General features: G+C 49.3%; 1 long non-coding RNA gene across 1 annotated transcript; it reads right to left on the reverse strand.

Annotated features, from left to right (window-relative positions):
• Nucleotides 1-3,454: 3,454 nt before the first annotated feature.
• LOC140697175 (uncharacterized) lies at nucleotides 3,455-5,040 on the reverse strand. The gene is made up of 3 exons (XR_012074021.1): nucleotides 4,740-5,040; nucleotides 4,589-4,627; nucleotides 3,455-3,580 (listed from the first exon to the last, which is right to left on the reverse strand). It is a non-coding gene; the product is annotated as an uncharacterized lncRNA (long non-coding RNA).

Here is a 5,040-nt window from a genome sequence, read left to right on the forward strand (position 1 = left end):
CACCCCACCCCCAAGGTGGGCTCACAATTTTGAAGGCACCAGCCTGCTGTGAGTCCTCTTTGCCTGGCAAAGTAATAAAGCTGTCTCTTTTCTTCTAAGCTCCAAGACCCAGTCTCTGAGTTACTTGGCTCATCAGGGATGGGGGCCCAATCTTTCAGTGACACTACTTTTCCACTTACCTACTCTGTCCCAGCCACATTGGCCTCCTGTTGTCCTTCAAATGCTTCAGACATGCTCTACCTCAGGGCCTTTGCACATCCTCATCCCCCTGCCTGAAACACCCTTCCCCAAGAAGTCTATGGTGGCTCCCTCTCACATCTCCTTCAGGCCTTTGTTCAAATCTCACGTTCCCCAATTGGGACCACTGGATTTAAAATTAAACACAACTGATACACCACCTACACATATACACACTCCTTGTCCCTGTTTCCTGTCTTATTTCCCTAGGGTACAGTTCACTATCAGCTTATCACCAAATAAATAAGTGGAAAAAAAAATAAAACAGCATGTTCACCCTCTCCCCACCCACCCCAGTGGGAAGAAAATTCCATGAAGCCAAGGATTGTTGTCCATTCTGTTCTTGGCTGTGTTCTCAGGACCTAGAGTAATGTCGGGCACATAGCAAGTTCTCAATAAATTGTTGAATGAATGAATAACAAGGTCAGAGGCTCCAGAACTGGAAGCGGGATTGAGGTCAGGAGAAGCAGTTCCCTGACTAATTTGGTGTGGAGGGGTCTCCACCAGCAGGCAGGCGATGGGCAGTTTGGCCTCCAGAACAGCAGATGTCTGGTTCCCCTCCCTCCTCTCTGTAACACACACACACACACCCCATCCCTCTGGCTTCCTCGTAGAGTCACAGCTAGATCCTCCCGCAGCATTTCCCCTGTTATTGAGAGGCCTGGCCCCTCCCCATCCCGTCCCCGAAACTGGCCCTGGGGGCCAGCAGGGCCCTCAGATGGCAGGGGACAGGGATGTTTCAGTCTTAATCAAACCCAATCCTTTTGTTCCCACCTCCTGCACACTACTCCCCTTTGCGTCTTTTTACATGACAATCAATAGAGGCCAGGCTTTGGGGATATTATCAGAGCCCTGATTGCAACCTCTAACATTATAATCCACAGGGTTGCGGGGAGCATTAGTACATCCTGGATAAATTAATTCAGTGTAAGTAAGCGCTTTGAAGCCGGGCACATCGCTCGGCTTTTGAAGCTTAAGCCCTGTTTAGATTACTTGATTAAAGTGGGTCCAAAGCTTTGGCGATCAATATATTTTGCTTAAGAGCGGTGTTGCTACAGAAGCCGATTTAATTGCGTCCGTGGTGCCCTGCCTTGTGGATAGCTCTTTAGAATATAATGAGGTATCACAGAGGCAAAAATCGGGGCTGAGAGGGAGCGGGGAGAGACAGTCATCAAGTCACCACCCTGAGAATGCAAGGGACACATGTTTGCAGGACGTGTGCATAAATAATCCCTGAAAATGAGAAGTCAGAAGGAAAATAACAATGATAATCGCTGCTTAGAAAACCCTGGTGCACGAGACACGGGAGGGAAAGCTCCGTTACCCGGCTGTTTTGAGGGTGGTTTCTTGCATTGCGACTGGGGATTCTATTCGGTCCAAGAATCGGATGGCACTTCATCAAAGTCATTGTGGTTAATGAGGGGGTTGGCCGACCCCACACCCACAAGGCAGGAGATGGGAGTGTTCTCGAATATTAGGGACAGTCACGCTGAACGAGCAACAGGGGGGCTGGACCGGGAGTCCAGATGGGCCAGGAAGAGAGGAAGCAGCCCGTGTGACATGCATACTACCTGCTAGGTACTGCTCCAGCAGTTTCCCATTTTTATTTCGTTTGGTTGCTGAAGCAATGCTACCGAATGGATGTGACTGGGCCCATTTTACACGGTGGGCTGGCTGGCAATGAGGCAAAGGCAGAATGTGAACCTGACTTGTCTGCTTCTCAAAGCCATAGTCTGTGCAGTTCTGGTTTCCACTGGGCCACGAACTAGCTGTGCCAAGATTTGCCAAGTCATTCAGCCAGCCTGGGTCACAGTGTTCTCGCCTGCCAAATGAAAAGGATCCTGAGGTTCCTTGTGATTCAAGATCTTTGGTCTAGAGTAACTCTGGCCGGGGAGTCAGGAAGCCAGTCTTTGCACCATAAAGAAACAGCCGTGTGACAGGGGTGGTCACTTCCCTGCTTTGCTGAGTTTACCCATTTACACTATAGGGTAATAACTTGGTGACAGAGAGCCATCAGATGAAGGAGGCCTCTGACACACCATAAACACCGCACAAGTGAGTCTATTTCAGATACGTAAATCAGACAGCCCCAAAGCCCACCTCTTTATCAGAGCAGGAAACTCTGTGCCGTCAGGAATGAGTCATGGCGGAGTCAATAGACTCCGGAGAGAAGGGCCATTGACTGATCAACCAATTAACAAACCAACAGTTGTGGTTTTCTGCATCCTACGTGTTCTCTCTCCTCCTGGATTCCTGGAAGATTCACACCTCAAACCAAGTGTTACGAACCAAACTTGGGTCCACTTGCACATGAGCAGTAAAGCCGATCCACTGACACTGGGCTGCGGTGAAGGAAAGTGCAGCGTTGGCTGCAGGACACCAAGCAGGGAGTCCAGGCAGCTAAAGCTTAAAGGGCCAGAACTCCCCCAAGGCATTCAGGGAAAGGTTTTTAAAGGCAGGGTGAGGAAGCGGGGGTGTGGGGTGTGTGATTAGCTCTCGGACATCCTTCTGATTGGTTGGTGGTGAGGCCATCGAGAGTCAACACCATCCACCTTCCGGTTCCAACAGGTCTGGGGTCTATGTGCTTGTGGGCAGCACACAGTTAACTTCTTCCACCTGGTGGGGGTTTCAATCTCTGCAAAACAGCTCACAGGACGTGCATGGCTCAGAATATTATCTATAGCCCTTGAAGAGGAACTAAAGGCCCTTGACTTTGTTTAATGGCTAAACTATTATTTGTTTGTCTTGCTTGACTGTTTTCCTTTCTTTCTGCATTTTCTCACTTCTCTGATTAAATTTGTTCCTTGGAACTCGGGGAAGGCCAAGGATGCTAAGGTTTTTCTATAGATAAGAGGCAGGTGGAGGACGTGTGGGGGCAGTTCTGTCCCGGGAAGACCCCATCGCGTCCTGCTCAGTTACCTCCTCCTTTCTAAGCCACACCCAGGTAGCTGCCTTGGGGATCAGGGCTCAGGGAGGAGGAGGATATGAGGAGAAAGACTCAAGCAGGCAGCGGAAGAGAGGCAGCTGTCCCCCAGCATCTTCTCACGGAGGTGGTGTGAACATCAGACACACTCTGCATATCACAGCTTGAGGCTGCGAATAGAGTGTGGGGGCCCCAGAGGCCTCCAGCCCTTAGGTTTGCATGTGAAATCTTTTTATTTATGTGACAACAACATGATACAGCGTTGTATGCCCGTGAATCAGACCCCGTATAGAGACTGCAGATCCGCCTTGCAGGGGAGCAAAGCTGAGAACAACGGTCTTCAGAAAGCTCAGTGGGGGGCCCATGCCCCAGGTCCCAGGAGCAGGAAAGACGGACTGATGGCATTTGTCTTTTTGGCTCCTAGGGTAGGGGTTAGGTTGCAAATCAGCATTTTAATAACGAGGGCACATTTAGAGTTTCAAGAACACTAATTCTGGCCATCAAATACTGAAATCCTCTTTCGAGGTCTGGGAAACTCACCACTTTTTTGAGAATTGATGGGTGGCATGGGGGCATCTCACCTGAAAGCTAAAATTGCCGGACGCTTGCTTTCCGCCTCCTTTGCAGCTGGGACATGGGCATGTGACGTAGCTCCACCCACCACACGTACCCAGCCAGACTTTGAATGCAAGGTTAGCAAGATAAGGAGGTAGGGACAGTAACATATGCAAGAAAATGGAGTTACAGTTTGAGTGTGTGTGTGTGTGAGAGAGCGAGAGAGAGACACTGGCCAGGGCTAGGGGTAGCGTCTGGTGCCGGTAGTTTGGGAGGTACCAACTGTTGTGTGTGGTGCCGGGTAGTGGTGGAGGGGGTGTCCTGCAGGCCAGCTCTGCGGCATAATTGGGGCATTGCTCCTGCCAGCATGAGCCCGCCTGCTTCTCCAGCCTCTCCAGCAATTCTGTAAGCTCTCCTTTAAAGCATTGCTTTGGGTTTGCATTTCAGTGGCTTCCTCTTAGAAGCTCTGGCAGAGGCAGAATGGAAATCAGATAGCCGGGGCTTAGTCTTGGCTCTACTGGGCCTAGTAAGATGGGGCAGTGGGACCCTCCACTCTCTGAGTCCCATCCAGCGCTAGTATGCCATGATGGGTAAGGAGAACCTGGAGAACAAACACAGAATCCCCAGGCGGGACAGGTGCAGGATCCTCGGGCAGACCTCGGGCAGACCTCGGTGTTAGTCTCCTGCCTCCGCTGCCTACTATCTGTATTCTTTGGCAGAGTTATTTATATGCCTGAAGCCTCAGTTTCCTCATCTTTAAAATGGAACTAATAGCAGTGCTTACCACCTAGAGTTAGGTGAGGATTAAATAAAATAATCCATGTAAAGCATTCAATAAATTCTAGGTGTAAGTTAGCACAAGAATAGACTTACATAAAGAGGTGTTCTGAACACGCTTCCAAAAATGAATTCCTGCAAAACAAATTAGGCTTTTATGCTTACTTAAACCAAAGATAACATACATGCCACTCACCTTGCATTTAAATTAAATTTTAAGGCCAGTAGAAACTTTCCATATTCTTACCTCTTTCAAGCTTTTCAACCACCCTGTATGCAAAGCAAATATTCTTCTCCCCATCTTAGACAGTTGAAAGCCAGGACTTAGAAAAAAGCAACTCCTCCAAAGCCAATTCACCTTGGAAGGGGCAGGGCAGGACAAGAAATCCAGGTATCGACACAGAAACTTAGTTCCTTTCTGTCCTTGCAGAGGTGTGGGCCCCAAGCAAGCAAGATAATTTTTGCTCCAATGGTGTGTGCACTGGTGGTTTCCTAGAGCCCTTGGAATTTAGTCATGACTAAAACCAGCTCCACCGCTGGACTTCCCA

This window comes from Vicugna pacos, chromosome 6, assembly GCF_048564905.1.
Source record: "Vicugna pacos chromosome 6, VicPac4, whole genome shotgun sequence".
NCBI classification, from domain to species: Eukaryota; Metazoa; Chordata; class Mammalia; order Artiodactyla; family Camelidae; genus Vicugna; species Vicugna pacos.